Raw genomic sequence first — 17,476 nt, forward strand, 5'->3', positions numbered from 1 at the left:
TTAATCCCTTAATTTCAATCTCCTGCACACGGAAAATCCCCTTTTCGACCGACGGCGGAGAATGTGTGTTCTGTTGCATCTTTAGGGCAACAACACGTCCAAATTTGGACCGCCACATATCGTTGGCACCCCCCGCTATTTTTTTGGGAGATCCTTTCTTCTGACTTCATCTCAAATTCATCTCACCACGTCGTGCCGCAACTTGAAAGGCAGCAAAGAGGAGGACTACCGAACGAGATGCCATGTGATTAGATGTCGCGGCTTGGAGTTTGAAGCGGATTATGTGGGACAGGAGAAGTGAACTAATCTCTTTTCGTCAATGGACGCTACAGCTTCGTGTTTGCTTTCAAAACTTTGCTTGTAGCAGACGTGTGCACATTTTCAGCATGATGTCTCTGATCCACTGGTGAAAGGACACTTTGATCCTCTCCTCTTTCATCTAGAACTGCTTCAGACAACAAAGTGTATGCAGAAAAGTGGTGAAGATTGCACGACTGTCTCTGTCCTATGTGTTGTCTTGTGTTATTTTTGTTATTTTTGACTTCAAAATGGCGCCGCGAGAGTGGCTGCCTTTCCAGCAGCTCCTATTTTTTTTGTTATTCTACTTCTTCCTTTCATAACTTTGCTGCTGTGAATCTGGAATTTCTCCATTGCGAGACTAATGAAGGTTTTCTTAATTTCTTAATTAACAGCAAAACAAAGAGGCAGAGAAGGCCCCCTAAACTTACTGAAGACCGCAGGAATATTCGTAAATCTCACAGGAAGCAGAGAGTACCTAAAATATCCCCCCCCCCCCCACGATGACATTAAAGGTCAACTCAAAGATGCTATCGTAACTTTGGTGACAAAGCTTGACCGGCCAGGGCATTTCTAGTGCGATGTTTGGGGCTAGCATCAAGAATTAGCATTCCCACTTGTGTGCGGCGCCTTGCAAATGTACACCGCCGCACATTCAAATCATTTCCAATTATTGAACTGCTGATTTAGTTAGCGCGGCTCGCATCTGACCGCGCGTGTGACACTTTCACTTTCTTCATCTTGTTGGCCGTTACATATTCATCCCGACATCAGCTGCCGACTCGATTATTCATGAGTGAAAAACTCGCACGCAATTAAAAACGTTTGTTGCCCTCTGCATTTTCCAAATACATTGTCCGAGAGTTATTCAAACAAATAGGTCAGTGGATTTGCACCGCTGGGCTAATGTCAGATAGTTTGCCGGTCAGTCAGTGAGTTAGCTAGCCAAAAAAATAGCAAGACAGCACTTCGTATGCAACACTCTTGTGTGTCCGTGGAGCAGAAACATCAGCCAAGTCGTGCGGTCAACTTCACAAGCATTCAAGTTGGCTGTTGCTCGAAAAGGGGCTCGGTATCTTTGTCCTGCCTTACTCATCATGTCATCGGTGGAAAACACAATTTTTTTATAGCAGGTACTGTAGGTCATGTTTAATTTCACACTTGATGAGTTGACAAGCGCTCCAGAGAATCAGCTATTTGCATACCGGTCATTAAATAGTGCATTTTCCATTATATGTCGCCTATAAATGACCATTAATACGTGTAGGGAGCACAGAGTGGGGGCTGGGGGGGGGGGGGGGGGGTAATCTAGACTGTTGCTTATAAAAATAAATAAATAAATAAATAAAATAGGGCGGCCCGGTAGTCCAGTGGTTAGCACGTCGGCTTCACAGTGCAGAGGTACCGGGTTCGATTCCAGCTCCGGCCTCCCTGTGTGGAGTTTGCATGTTCTCCCCGGGCCTTGCGTGGGTTTTCTCCGGGTGCTCCGGTTTCCTCCCACATTACAAAAACATGCGTGGCAGGCTGATTGGACGCTCTAAATTGTCACTAGGTGTGAGTGTGGTTGCAAATGGTTGTTTGTCTCTGTGTGCCCTGCAATTGGCTGGCAACCGATTCAGGGTGTCCCCCCGCCTACTGCCCGAAGACAGCTGGGATAGGCTCCAGCACCCCCCGCGACCCTAGTGAGGATCAAGCGGCTTGGAAGATGACTGAATGAATGAATGAATAAATAAAATAAAAATGGATGACCTGCCCCACCTTGGCAGCCTTCACACCTTCCGAGTTGGCAGCGATGCAGAAACGCGGCGCACCGCAACATGAGCTCTCCGGCAAAGTTAGGGCGGACCTCCTCCCCCCCGGGAGGACGAGGAGACTCTGTGAACCATGACGTCCGGGGGGAACAAGTGGCTGTTTACAAAGCAGCTGGTCTTCCATGTCCAGAGAGGAGAGGTTTAAAAACCAAGTCATGCGCAGCCAAGCCCACCGGGCAGCAGAGGCCCAAGATGGCCGCTCATTCCCACAGATGAAGCGACACGAAAAAATGCGCATCCGCGGAAATGCAGACGAAGATAGTGACAACAACGGCACGTTAAATGAGCGACAGTGGCGATCAATAACATCCAACGTGCTCTTCCGAGTATTTTATCAACAGCGCGCGCACATCATTAAAAATGATCCAAGTATGATTCAGGGCCACACAACTCCACCAGTTTTATCCCGTCACATCATAACAGGTGCTTATGTTGTCTCTCTCACAACTTGGTGAAGTTCCAAAGCCACTTTCAAGCGATGGCCCAGAGTCTGGCCACGGGATGACCGCATTCCCCCCACGAATTATGTACTACGATAATGAATCTTTTATCGACGATCTATGCCAGCGACGTATCGTGACAGACAAGCTCTGCATCCGCCCATTGCCATCCGCGCAACAGATGTTGAAAGGTCTCGTTTGCAAAGAAGTTCTGAAGAAATCCGATATTCGGTCTTGGAAAAACTCGTTTCAGTGAAATCGCCCAGGGATGATCGAACGGTCGGCTCGGATTGCGTGTGTTGTGAACTCTGCGCCGGGGCTTGAAGCCTGATACGAGCGAGCGCTTAGCAACAGATTTCGCAGCATCACGCGCGGGACAGATGGACTCGGCAGCTGTCTCATCCTTGTCGCTGCCGCGTCTTGTTGTTCTTTTTTGTTGTTGTTGGCATACAGTCGTTGGGATTACGCAACGGTGTCACTCACATGCTGTTCCACTGTGCACCACGGCGGTCTTAAAGCCGCTTTGAAAATGCTAATGTATTATCATGTCATTAGCATTATATCAAAGAGCGATCGCGGCGTCAGCGATGAATACGAGACATATGGCGGGAAATTGCTGTCTCTCATTTGCACGGGCATCTCAAAGTGTGTGACCTTTGGCCCGGGCATGAGGCAAACACAAAGGTGCCTCATTTAAGCGTTTGGAAGTTTCTAAATGTGCAGATATAATACTGTATGTAGCATATAACTGATGGAGCAGCATCAACTGTCTATTTAAAAAAAAACTTTTTGGGTTAGCTAGCTCATTTAAGTTGAAATACTCATCAGCATTCTTTGCAGAGCATAAAGAATATATGCTTGTGAGTATCGTCATACACTCTTTCTGCATGTGTTGCTACTGATTAGGTTAAAATATACACTTTTTAAAATGTCGTAATTAACACATTCATGCTAGCTTCAAGAGCTCACGTTTGGTATTTTGCGTTAGCATTTAGCCAGAAGACTTTTTACAAGGTAAAGTTACGTGGTGTGGTTCAATACCGGTGTAACTTTCTTAGTTTCACCTTTGGATTGAAAGTAAACTTCAACTGAGTGGGCAATAAAGAGTTTGGAGCAAGCATTTGGCATCTGCTAAACTGCTGCTTGTTGTTACATCGCCTGCCGCCATTGCTCGACCGCATGACTGTTGGTTTTGTTTGGAACTCATTTTTGTTCGCAATTAATGACAAAAATAGATGATAAAATTGATATGCGATGCCACGTATCACCCAAAACTAAAAAATTTGATAACTTGTGCCTCGAAGTACCATCGTAATTGCGTTTATGACGTTTTTTTAGCATTTCTAGCCTAGCGTCGGCTGAATTCCGTGTGCATATTTCTTAGTTGCCGTCTGTTTCTCCGCCCATCTCGTTTGAGTTTTATTTCGCATGATTCCTCGCTTTCATTTTCCTCCGCCCTTTGTCTTTGTTATTTTTCGTTAGTCGTGCCAAATTCGATTCCTTACATTCGATGCTATTATGTGAGTAGGAATGGCCGATGCGATTGGCCTACGAACCAGTCCAACCCGCACTCCGCCTCTCGCCCTAAACCACACTCGTCGATAGGCGCCAGCTCACCCCCATGACCCTAATGAGGACGAGCACTATTGAAAAACCTGATGGATGGCCTCCCCTACAAACAACCCCCCCCCCAGTTCCAGTTATACAGAGTGGCATAAAAGCGTCTTAAGAATCACCTGCCACTTGACTCTTGGAATTGATGATGGGGAATCAACTGTGGCGCCGGTGGGAAGCCTTTGCTCTCCATCTTCCAGCCCCAGAGTTGGGGGGGGGGGGGGGGTAGGGGCTCATAAAGTGACTGAGGTCGACGACAAGCCATGCGAAGACTCCGCGTGAGTACTCGAAGCTCCCCCCGAGCGTGAACCGCCCAAGCGCCAGTCTGACGGATCAATTAGCAAGCTTAATCGGCGGGGTGGTTGCTTGGGGGTGATGGGGGGCGGGGGGGTGGGGTCTTGCGGTGTCCCACCCGGTTCAGCGCTGCATCCGCCCTCATTATCGCCGCGCCACCGTCGTCTGTCAGTGGCCCCCCAGGCTCTAATGACGCACTATCGCGCCACCGCCTTTGCTTTAACGCGGCATTGATGTTGCAGCTTGGTAAACGGTAATCAATGTCTTCACAACTGTGGGCTGCTATAAATGATTTTTTTTTCCCATCCCTCCCTCCCTCCCTCCCTCCCTCTGTTTTCTCTTTCAGGAGAGCCGCATCTGCCCGTATTACTGGCAAGGACATAAATCTGTCGACTCTCTGTGAGCAGACTTGCAAAGTACATCGAATTAAACTTGTGGACAAGTAGCTTAATACTATCGTAAGTGCTGTAGGAAAGTGAGATTCTTGCTGCGTGGGCTTTTGATTTATGGGCATGAGAGATACTGCCTTCCTTGGAATTGGCAGCATCTTAAAGGATTTTTATTATTATTATTATTTTTATTTTTTTTGGTGACATAAATTACAATCGGTCCTTTCTGCTCCATGGCATCCCTATCATCATGTACGCGCTGCTTAAACCATGTGTCTGATAAAACACAATTCCGGCTCGGAAGTGCATTTATTTCGGTAAAGTGAGATGCGGCTTTTATGCGGATATTTTACAAGAATATCGGAAAAGGGCCACGTCTGTAAGACTGGCAAGCTACGAGCCTATCAGACCAGAAACCCTGACAATGCGATCAAACAACCGACATAATATTTCCACTTACTAGTACTGCCTTACACATGTAATTGTGTAAAATGTGTTCTCTCATCGCAGGCAAAGTCACCTTCATTATTTCAGAGAAAAATCACAATCAGAAGCACAACGTGGGTATTTGAGCTCGACTTGGGATAGGAGCCACTAACATGGATCTAATCTTTAAAAAATAACATTCTTACACCATCGTTTGACTTAATTTTAATGGGATTGTGGTTTTTGTTACTTTTTTTTTTGGTACATCTTTGCTGAGACTAACTTGCCAAGAAACCATTGAAACAAGGTTCAATAAAAGGTCACAATCTTCCAACCCACCCCTGACGGATTCCCACACCTAATTAGAGAGTTAGAGCCATCGATCACCTCCATATGGGGACATTTCTCTCACTTTTTTTTTCCCTGTAGAGCACTTGGCTCATCTTAAGTACAGAGCACACACACACACAATACTGTAGAGGGCACATTTGACCCCCCCACCCCCTCCCCCCCTCAACTTGAAAAGTGCATGCACCCCGATGGAGTACTTAAACATTTGTAACCTTTGCCAAGGTCACAAGTCGTAACAGTCCAAAAGAAGCAAGTCACCCACTGGAATGAGTGGCCTCCACTGTGTGCATGCGAGGAGCCACTCCAAGCCAAAATTGGAAAATAAAAAGAAAAGCAGCCGCGGCTGCGGCATAAAATATTTCGCCGTGCTAATCAAACGTGACATTAGCGACGCATTAACTCGCAACATGCGACTAATGACGCTCGCTCATGTTGCGCGCCGCTTGCAGCGCAGCAACGTGACAGCTTTGCTTTCCTGTTCCTCTTCCGCCACGGCGATTTTATTTATTTTATTTTTTTTGTTGTTGTTGTTGTTGATGAAACAGCAGCCAGTTGCACGGGAAGGCGCGGACTTTTCCCAGTCTGTCGCCGTTTGCGGCGGAGAGCGTCCAAGTTGCCCGAGCAAAACGCATCCGCGTTGGGCTGCATCAAGTGGCCGCAAAGCGCACTTGACTTCCTCGCGGTGCGCGAGGGAGACGCGGAAGACGCTCGCTGATGTTCTTATTCGCAATTTCACGCAAGCTGCGGCGAAGCCCGAGTGGCAACAAGTGACGAACATTGTTCCGCGCGCCCCCCGGCACGCAAACGCGCACGGCAGATCGTCCCGACGCACGTGCTTGCTTACCTTTGCGTCCGACTCGGAACCAGGCCACCTCTTCTGTGAGGAGGGGTGGTGAATGTATACGATATCCCGTGTGCTGGCGGGTTTCAGAGTCGCCCGCGTGCGTCCCCCCCCCCACTTCCTGCCTTCGCATCCACGCACGCCGCGCGTCTGGGGCAGGACGAGGCAAGCCTCTCTCGGCCCGGCGAGATTTGAGAGAAAAGCCCCTGGTGGTGATGGAGGGAGATGCACAACAAGGAGGGAGAGAGAGAGACAGAGAGGGAGGGAGGGAGGGAGGGAGAGAATCATGCGTTGGTCATCATTCATAATTATACTGTGCATCGATTTTTAATTTTTTTTTTACACTTTCAGTGTGTCCCGACATTTTCCATTCGAAATTTGCCCCGGCACCCAACCAAGGTGCTACAAAATACTGCAAAATTGAATGACCTCATCTCATAATGATGTACTGCCTGGTTGATACCCTTTAAGGCAAGTTCGATTTGCAATGAAATTCAAGACCGACTTCCCAATCTGCTCCCTGGAGTGCCGACTCAAAGCACATCGTTGCTTCCACTGTCGTGATTGTGCGATGTAACCGCGAGAGTCGTGATGTTTTTTTTTTTAAAGAGAATACTTTTTTAAAAATCATAAAAGCCTGCCGTGTTAATGTGTTGAGATTTTTGAAATATTCATTTAAGACCATTTTAATGCGAATCAAGGCCTCGCTTTTAGAAAAAAAAATTGATTCAAAAGCTTTTTAACTCCACTCAGATCAAGTGTATTTCTAGAGCAATTTAAAACAACCACAGCTAAAAACAAAGTGCGGTTCACGGAGCAAACATAATTCATCCAGCAACAACAAAAAAATAAAACAATACATTCACTCCCAAAGACGTTTTTAAACGTCTTTTCAGACTTGGTCCAGAATTGGCTGGTACTGAATGAGTTAAAAGACAGTAGAAAGGACAAAAAACTAAAAATCCAGTCTCGTGCTCAAGCATCCGCTTAGTTCTCGGTACCTCTAATAGTGTTTGGTCTGCAGACCTTGCGCGTCGGGGCGGAGGAGCTCAGAGAGGTAAGATGGGGCGAGGCCATTGAAAAGGTTTGGAGACAAATATCCCGGATACAAGCGGCCGAAATGAGTTTTCTCCGCAGGGTGTCCGGGCTCTCCCTTAGAGATAAGGTGAGAAGCTCAGTCATCCGGGAGGGGCTCAGAGTCGAGCCGCTTCTCCTCCACATCGAGAGGATCCAGATGAGGTGGCTTGGGCATCTGATTCGGATGCCTCCTGAGCGCCTCCCCGGTGAGGTGTTCCGGTCATGTCCCACCGGGAGGAGACCCCGAGGAAGACCCAGGACACGCTGGAGAGACTATGTCACCCTGCTTGCCTGGGAACGACTCGGGATCCCCCGGGGAGAGCTGGAAGAAGTAGCTAGGGAGAGGGAAGTCTTGGCTTCCCTGCTAAAGCTGTTGCCCCCGCGACCCGGCCGCAGATAAGCGGTAGATGATGGATGGATGGATGGATGGACAAATCAGAGAATCTTCAAAAGAACTCTAAGATATATCGGGAGCCAGAGTAGGAGTGATGCGATCCCTCTGAAGAGTCCCAGCCAAGAGGCGAGCAGCAGGATTTTGGACCAACTGGAGACGCTTCATGGAGGATTGGCTGACTCTAAAGTAAAGCGCATTCCAGTCATCCAGCCGAGGTGTGACGAAGACACGAAATGACTGTTTGGCTTAAATTAAGCCAGCTGCCTAAAATGAAAGAAGCTGCAGTTCACAACGGCACCAATTTGTCATGTGTAATCCGGTCCCGTTTATTTCAACACAAAGCTGAGATACTCCCCGGGAAGACATGATTGATTGTTGCATGAATGGCAACAGGTGGATGCATTGTACCTTCTGTCATCTAATCGAAGCAAACTTGTTGCTGCCATAGAAAGATGAACAAAGATGTTTTGGGGAATCAGTCAAGAATAATGTCTGGAAAAATGACGTGGGATGGGTCTATTTCCTGTGACGCATCGCGCGATAATTACTGGAGCGTTTGCGGTTAGATGATGAAACAGCTCCAATGTACTTGTTTTAATTGTGTACAATTAAGCATTTTCAGTTTTTTTCTCATTCTCAGATATTGTGCAATGCATAATTTTTTGGTGCCATCGCTCAACTGTCATTTGGTTTATTTAATAAAGAAACATGATACTTATAGTATTTTTGTTTGTTTGTTTTTTTTCCTTCAAGACAGCCAAATTTGAAAGTGACGCGCAACGAATACCATAACGGCGGTTCAGAAAACCACATACGAGCAAACTGGACCGTGCATTATTGAAGCTTTCCACATGATTCCGTTTTTTTTTTTTTCTTTTGAGTGTGGGAGGGAGAAGGTGAGAGTGGTGAGTGCACTTGCTGCTTTGAAGTGGATGCACTGCTAATCAGAGTGTGTGTGTGTGTGCGTGTGTGTGTGTGCGGAACGACAATCTATTGGAAGGCGAGAGCGACACAAAAGGCAGAGTAGTTTGTGCCCAGCCATCACAAGCATCTTTCTGGTACTTCAGTCAGAGGGTTGAAAGCTGAAAAAAAAAAAAAGTGAATCAGCAATAGAACTTTCAAAGGCGAGGATGGATTTTTGGGTTTTGTCTCCATCCATCCATCCATCTATTTATTTTCAGTATCGCTTATCAAGTTCAGGGTCATCGGGTGCTGGCGCTCGCAAAAAAATTTGCAATATGATCTTTAATTAAAAATATCGATGGACAGTCTTGCAGAGTATCAAACTAATAAGCCGAGAGCGACCCGATGTTGTGATGTTTGCTGAAGTCACCGTTTTACATTTGGAGCCGCCCAAGCCGGAAGATGCGTTTTTTAAGCAAGCTGCTCACATGAATTCAAAAGCCCAGAAAACTGGCACGGTTGAATTTTTCACTCATTTCATCCCAAGTTTTGGTTGCGTTAGCATGATTAAACATCCAGTCTTCATTAACTCGAACCGGACTTTTCATTTCATATTATTTTAGGATGTCCGCAGCAGGGGTTTGCATTTGGGATACTTTGCGTGGCTTAAATTTTTTTTTTTTTTTTGCCAAAGCCGCTTTTAGGTGAGACCAGCCAACAGTGATCAAAAAAAGAAATAATCAAACCCAGCCAAACTGTCCCAGCCTACTTTCTGAAGTATTTTTGGGTCTTGCAGCCTCAGCGCGTTCATGTCGGGCACATGGAGAGGAAAAAAGCTTTTCTGGTCGCAACAGAGTCTCGTATCCTGGAGCTGGATCACAGTCCCGCAGCAGGGGATGCAAAATGCCGCGACTTGATAATCTCCACTGATGTGGCGTTTTTTTCTTTCAAGGCGCTCGCGATCGCCTTCAAAGACGAGCTGTCAGTTGGAACTATATTCAGAGTCCCTGCCGCTGCACATCTATTCATTCATTACAACGTTCTGGATCGAAAACTAGTCGGGTCTCCTGGCGAGAGGAGATCAGAGGATCTTGTGAAGCTGTTGAGATGAAAACAAAAAACAAAACAAAAAAACCCGCACATTTAATGTGAGATGTGAAGTTAAAAGTTCAAAATATCACAAAAGACATTTTTTTTCTCGATTGTCGGATCAAAAATGGTCACAAAACCAACACGAGTCATTCGTACTTCCATTTTGTCCACCGATTATATCCATCATGGGGTTTTTTTTTCCAGCTCTTTTTCACCAATCCGTCTTTTCGACAAATACCCCCTTCACAAAGCATTTCCAATCAATCCGCAATCCATCGTGCCGCCCGCACACTCGCACCTGCCAATCTGTCCGTCTTTGTCGATCGAAAAAACGACACGAAAGATCAAGCTCAATTACAAAAGCGAGCGACGTCATTTTCAGAATCTGCAGCGTACAAAAATGAGGTTGTAAAAGTCAATTGCTCTCAACTCTCAGGCCTTTAACTCATTCAACGCCAGCCGTATTCAGAGCCTTCTTTATCCTATCATGTGAATTTAAAACAAAAAAAAATCAAGTCATAAAGACGTACTTCGGATGGAACCAAACTGAAATCGTGAGCAAAAGACGGTGATCTGAAGTATGCATGAATTTGGTGAAATCGTTCCACCCCCCCCCCCCCCCCAATAAATATATCAATTGATCAACACATCCATCCATACTGAAAAAAAAAATTGTGGAATTTACTTGAACTATATGCTGGTTACCCAAAAGAGAATCAATCGTCTGTATCCGGGTACATTTCTATTGGTAGATGTATAGCTTGCATTAAAAAAAAAAAATAAAGAAAGAAATAGATGCATCAGGGTGATTTGATTTCTATAATTATATAGAAATAAAAAAAGGAATAAAATTGAATAAAAATTTTTTTAAAAATTGATTTCTATAATTTTATAGAAATAAAAAAATTGAATAAAATTTAATAAAAAAATTGAATAATTTTTTAATTGATTTCTATAATTTTATACAAATAAAAACAATTTGAATAAAATTGAATAAAAAAATTGAATAATTTTTAAATTGATTTCTATAATTTTAAAGAAATAACAATTTTGAATAAAATTGAATAAAAAACTGAATAAAATTTTTTTTTTAATGATTCCTATAATTTTATAGAAATAAAAAAATTGAATAAAATTGAATTAAAAAATTTGAATTAAAAAATGTTAAAAAATTGATTTCTATAATTTTATAGAAATCAAATTCAATGAATTCAACAAATACTTTTTTTTTTTCAGTGCATGAATCATCCATCAATGGATCCGATTCACCAGTCCATCCCCCAGCACGTGCACGCATCCTTCTTGTCCTTCAACGCATCTCGCTCGCACACTAATGCACACTTCCATCTCCGGTTGCACATTTTTACCGCCGGTCTCTTATTGATCTCCCGAAAAAGGTTTTCCAGGCTCTGCATTAGAACGCGCAAAGTGCTGTCAGATCAAAGGCCCACGATGAGACCGTGGTCCAAATTAAAGACCCTTTCTGCCAACCAGCCTATCAAGAAGTTGATGTGTTCAAGAGCGCAGCTAGAATTTTTTTGCGGTGGGGGTGGCCAAGTGTGACAAAACACCTCGCCGAGAGAAATCCAGATGTGGCCGTGACCGTGCGTGCGCTATTCTTTATCATACCAGTCACAGTTGAGATTTCAGGAAATCGCACCTCTCCAGAACGATGCTGGTCAACACACTTCATCATCAAGCAGGACCAAGTCCAAGTGAAAAGCGACGCCATGCTGAGATGATTTGATGACATTTTACTGATGGATTGATTATTATTCCTCATCATACATTCGCTTATTATTAGATTGATTGATTGATTATGTTCGCAAAGAAGAACGCTTATGTTTGCAATCATTAATTGACTACGCCTGCAATGAAGAAGGCTTCTGCTTTTATCCATCCATCCATCCATCCATCCATCCATCATCTACCGCTTATCCGGGGCCGGGTCGCGGGGGCAACAGCTTTAGCAGGGAAGCCCAGACTTCCCTCTCCCTAGCTACTTCTTCCAGCTCTCCCCGGGGGATCCCGAGTCGTTCCCAGGCAAGCTGGGTGACATAGTCTCTCCAGCGTGTCCTGGGTCTTCCTCGGGGTCTCCTCCCGGTGGGACATGACCGGAACACCTCACCGGGGAGGCGCTCAGGAGGCATCCGAATCAGATGCCCGAGCCACCTCATCTGGCTCCTCTCTATGTGGAGGAGAAGCGGCTCGACTCGGAGCCCCTCCCGGATGACCGAGCTTCTCACCTTATCTCTAAGGGAGAGCCCGGACACCCTGCGGAGAAAACTCATTTCAGCCGCTTGTATCCGGGATCTCGTTCTTTCGGTCACGACCCATAGCTCGTGACCATAGGTGAGGGTTGGGACGTAGATCGACCGGTAAATTGAGAGCTTCGCCCTTTGGCTCAGCTCCTTCTTCACCACGACAGACCGATACAACGTCCGCATCACAGCAGACGCTACACCGATCCGCCTGTCGATCTCCCGCTCCCTCCTACCCCCACTCGTGAACAAGACCCCAAGATACTTGAACTCCTCCACTTGGGGCAAGATCTCTTCCCCGACCCGGAGGGGGCACTCCACCCTTTTCCGACTGAGGACCATGGTTTCAGATTTGGAGGTGCTGATCTTCATCCCAACCGCTTCACACTCGGCTGCGAAACGCTCCAGTGAGAGTTGGAGAGCCCTTCTGCTTTTAATAAAGATATATTCTTCATTATGTACTCACATTTCTCCATTATAGACTCACTGTTTGTTTGTTTTGCAATACTTGTCAGCTCACCATTCGATAGCGCAAAGCCACGACTTTTTGGCCTCAATATGCAAACTGTTGCCGAATCGCTGCCGTTTTCCGACCGCACCAGAAGAGCTCAGCCAGCGCGTTAGTTTGACCCTGAATGATGGTTTTCTATTCAGGCAGTTATGCCAGTAATTTAAATTGAAACAGGCAATGCTCAAAAAAATAGTACCAACATTCCTTTCAGCAAGTGCAGGAATGCGAAACAATTGGCAACAGTATTAAGTATGAAGTGAGTTTTTAGCCCCGCCCCACTTTCAATAGTGCTGCAGTATTTGAGGTCGATCCCTTCTGACCTCGCACTCGACGCCAAGCGGCCACTTGCACCTCAGATTGGATGCCAGGTCACAACAAAATTGGGATTGACAAGCACGCTGGCGCTCTGCACCTTGACGCACCTCAGACGGCAATCAGTCATTCCCGAGTTTGCTGCCGCGCAGCTCTCTGACAGAAGCGGGGAAAGCATGATGGATTGACTGAAGGGGAGATGGAGCGCTTTTTATTAAAAATATGGTAGAGCACTGACTCGACCGATATACTGCAGACATGTCAGCGGCGGCACCTTGGCAACGGTTGGGACTTTAAGTCCTGAGGGGTGGATGGAATTACTCTCATTTGTGGTCCGGTTGCAACAAGTTCTTGTAATGAGGGGGTTGGGAACAAGAAAATGCTTACAATATCTCTGTTATTTATTTCAAAGGAGAATTTGAAAATTTCGGAAACATTTTTAGGTATATGGGATGGTTTACCCCCACTGGCCCACGCACTGAAAAAATATATATATTTTTTTCCGTTTTAAGTCAACTATATCTACTTTTTTTTCTTTTATGGATCTAATATCAATGATTGTATTGTGCGCAGCCATAAAATTAAGTCAATTCAACACTGCATTTTTTTTTCACTGCATGAACTTTTGTTGCATAAAAAACTGACCAGGTCACATTTCTGCGATGTTTATGGGAACTATGACCACAAGCTACAGCGTAGCGGTGTGCAACGCCAAGATTTAACCAATCGACGTCAAAGTTCAGAATCCGATTTTCATGAGTCGATTTCAAAAGGGGGGCGGCCCGGTGAGCCAGTGGTTAGCACGTCAGCTTCACAGTGCAGAAGTACCGGGTTCGATTCCAGCTCCGGCCTCCCTGTGTGGAGTTTGCATGTTCTCCCCGGGCCTGCGTGGGTTTTCTCCGGGTGCTCCGGTTTCCTCCCACATTCCAAAAATATGCATGGCAGGCTGATTGAACACTCTAAATTGTCCCTAGGTGTGAGTGTGAGCGTGGATGGTTGTTCTTCTCTGTGTGCCCTGCGATTGGCTGGCAACCGATTCAGGGTGTCCCCCGCCTACTGCCCGGAGACGGCTGGGATGGGCTCCAGCACCCCCCGCGACCCTAGTGAGGATCAAGCGGTACGGAAGATGAATGAATGAATGAAAGAATTTCAAAAGGGGAACAGAAGCTACCACTTCCCTCCAGCAGAAGGCAGCGCGGAGTCAATTGGGTGTGGCGAGTCAGCGGCCTCGAAGTGTTCCGCAGAGTCGCATCCGAATGAGCCAAGAGGGACTAGCTTTTATCTGGCTACATTGATGGAAGACCTTAATTCAAATTATGTACCGTTTATGGTTTATATTGCTAAGAATTATGTTTAAATGTTATAAGAAAATTATTGTATTGATTGAGGAAAAATACCAAAAACCGTAATATTGAATCGCAAATCGCAGTAATAATAATCAATAATCGTGTGACCATTAGATTTAGATCACAAGTTTTGAGATTTTCCAATCGAATCGGGAGGTAATTGAATCGTCCCACCCGGACTATAAGAATACGTGCGAAGAATACCCGCAGGAAGATCAAAAACGTGCATGGCATATTTGATTTTCTTACTTTTGAAAATGGATGTCATGCTTCGGACCCCTCGGGGAGTGACCAGCTCCTATCTTGGACGTAAAAAAAAAAAAAAAAGCTGGCCTAAAAGTTACATTTGCATGAAATCATATACGAGAGGGAGGGGGTGGGGGGCGTGTAAAGTGATGGCGAGGCGCTTTTCACATCTCACCGACGACTCGTCACGCTCCAGTATTATACAGCAATTACAGACAAGGCTCACCTCTATGGACTTCGTTTGTTCACTGTAATTCTCCCAACGTAGTGATTAATTTGATTTTCGCAGGCTTTAAGCTGCAGGCTCGGCTCCATAACACATTTGAGAAAAAGAAAATGGACTTCAAAGGAGTCAAAGTGATGCCAGTGGCCTCTTTTTCATTTATTTTTTCTTGGGCGGGGGGGGGGGGGGGATCAGCATGAAATTCACGTCCAATAAAACGATAAGCACTTGATAAACACTTTTGAACAAATACAAACACATGCGGCAATCGTGGCTTTAAGTGCACGCTGATTACGTACGGAGTCATTTCAAGCCATTTCAAGCATTTCAAGTGTGTTATTAAAGTTGTTTGTCGCGCTTTTAACCCCCCCCCCCACACACACACACACACACACACTAAAACTGGCATGTTATGGCAGTAATGTTGATAAAGGTGATTTGCAATCTGCTGACTGGGCGAGATGGGGAACAGATCAATGGGGAATGTATGTCGTGGAAGTAAATGAAGTCGTTAAATCTCACTCCTTTCGATGTCTGCAATCAGGCTGACCAACAATTGCATCCCTTGTTATCAGGTGAAACGCGAGTACGAATACTGTAGTTGTACTTTTTTTTTTTTGGTGCCCAAAGCGGAAATTGCGTCATCATATATATTTATGTCTTTACACGCGTCTTGCAATTATCTTCAAACATGCAAAAATGTATTTAGGAACAAATTTCAGATTTTTTTTAGGGTCCTTAAGTCCTTAAGATAGGGTCCTTAAGTAAAAGGGTTAAATCTGTACTTTAGCGAAGCATTGCCCCCCCCCCCCCACACTTCTCTGCCACTTCTGCTGGTTTCAGGGTTCATTTTTGCATGACTCGACAGCGGTGGCTCAGTGAAGCTGCACATCGGAGTGCTCCAACTTCCACCTTGGGCGAGAGCGTGGCGTAGCATTCTTATCAACTCCCCGCCCTCATTGGCGATAAATTGGAAGCGGTGGAGAAGACGTCGGTGGACTGGATGGCGCGGATCGCAGTGGCAGCAGCCTCGACTTTATCAAGGCAAGCCGAGTGTTCATGGGGCCGCGGAAACAAAAGTTGTAAAAAGCTTTTCGTCAAAAAGAATAAAAGAGAAAATCATCTCATCTCATCGCATGAACCTTTGGGGGCGATTTTAAACGCACTTAAGAAGTCATCTTCGCAAACAAGCGACGGAAAGCGAGATGCTTTATTTGAAAGAAATCGATGCGACTCTGGTGAGAAGCAAGAGTTCAAGTTGCACTTGAAAGCTTGTGGACCGCTATGCATGTACTTGTATTTCATTGGTGGATGGTTGTTTTTAAAATGTCTTGAAAATATTTTACAACAAAATACCTTTGACATGGTGTTGGTTAATCTTGCTCACAAGAAATTATTTTTTTTTTAAATCAAACTAGGCGGCCCGGTAGTCCAGTGGTTAGCACGTCGGCTTCACAGTGCAGAGGTACCGGGTTCGATTCCAGCTCCGGCCTCCCTGTGTGGAGTTTGCATGTTCTCCCCGGGCCTGCGTGGGTTTTCTCCGGGTGCTCCGGTTTCCTCCCACATTCCAAAAACATGCGTGGCAGGCTGATTGAACACTCTTAAATTGTCCCTAGGTGTGAGTGTGAGCGTGGATGGTTATTCGTCTCTGTGTGCCCTGCGATTGGCTGGCAACCGATTCAGGGTGTCCCCCACCTACTGCCCGAAGACAGCTGTGATAGGCTCCAGCACCCCCCGCGACCCTAGTGAGGATCAAGCGGCTTGGAAGATGAATGAATGAATGAATGAATAAATCAAACTAAGCCCCACACTAAAACTAATAAAAGGCAAGCTAAAACTATTTTTTTGGGTGGGGGGGTAAACAAAGTCATAAAAATGACCAGCAAAGGAAAGCAAACCAACCCCCCCAAAAAAAACCCAAAACTAATCCTGAATTCCTGAATCAATATCTTTCCAATCCACAGCGACTATTTGACTTTGCAATTAGTGCATGCGGCTCCTTTGAAATTTGAAATCTTTTCAAAGTCCGATATTTGATACAACTTAGCGCAACGGTCACTCGCAGCACACGCTGCATGTTCCTGAGAGAGATCACAGGCCTTTTTTTTTTCATGTTCTTTCACATCTCTGTGTTTGATTAGTACTTTCTCGGCTCAAGTCTTGAGGGCTGCGGCGGCCAGCTTGATCAAAACGCGCAGAAATGGACTCCGCTACACGCGCCTGCTTGATAATGTCTTAAGTACTACACACAAGTATTAATGTTGTGCTTAAAAAAAAAACAACAACAACAACAACAAAGTCTCTTAGCCAATGCGCACGTGTATTTGGATTCTCTTCCGTAGCCTATAAGAAACTCTACAATGTAAAAGACAGCGAGTCTTGATTCAAATCGGACAGATTTCAGCCGATCCATCGAGGAAAAAAAAAAAAAAAATCAGCAGCTCGTCAATGCTTCCAAGCGCTATGAATTCCCCTTCGGCCAGACTCGTATTTTTAAAGAAAATGAATTCCGCTGACTGATTTGCTTGTGTTATCGGCTCATCGTATGCCACAGCCGCAATCGCTCGTCTGGAACCGGGAGTAGCAAAACTATCGATTGAGGGCTGGTTACTGGGTGGCGAAAAGATACATTTGAAGGCGTTTAGCAA

At 45.5% G+C, this 17,476-nt stretch overlaps 1 protein-coding gene and 1 long non-coding RNA gene across 5 annotated transcripts in view; one reads left to right on the forward strand and one right to left on the reverse strand.

The window, feature by feature from the left end:
• LOC127608076 (cadherin-22-like) overlaps positions 1-17,476 on the reverse strand; it is a 185,671-nt gene that overhangs the window by 131,410 nt on the left and 36,785 nt on the right. For all 4 annotated transcript variants that reach the window (XM_052076964.1, XM_052076965.1, XM_052076966.1 and 1 more), the window contains one exon: positions 6,467-6,669. The gene's annotated coding sequence lies outside the window, so the exon portion shown is untranslated. The remainder of the gene's footprint in view (positions 1-6,466; positions 6,670-17,476) is intronic.
• LOC127608118 (uncharacterized) overlaps positions 1-17,476 on the forward strand; it is a 321,393-nt gene that overhangs the window by 123,600 nt on the left and 180,317 nt on the right. The window lies entirely within an intron of this gene.

The sequence above is a fragment of the Hippocampus zosterae genome, chromosome 9 (genome assembly GCF_025434085.1).
Source record: "Hippocampus zosterae strain Florida chromosome 9, ASM2543408v3, whole genome shotgun sequence".
NCBI classification, from domain to species: domain Eukaryota; kingdom Metazoa; phylum Chordata; class Actinopteri; order Syngnathiformes; family Syngnathidae; genus Hippocampus; species Hippocampus zosterae.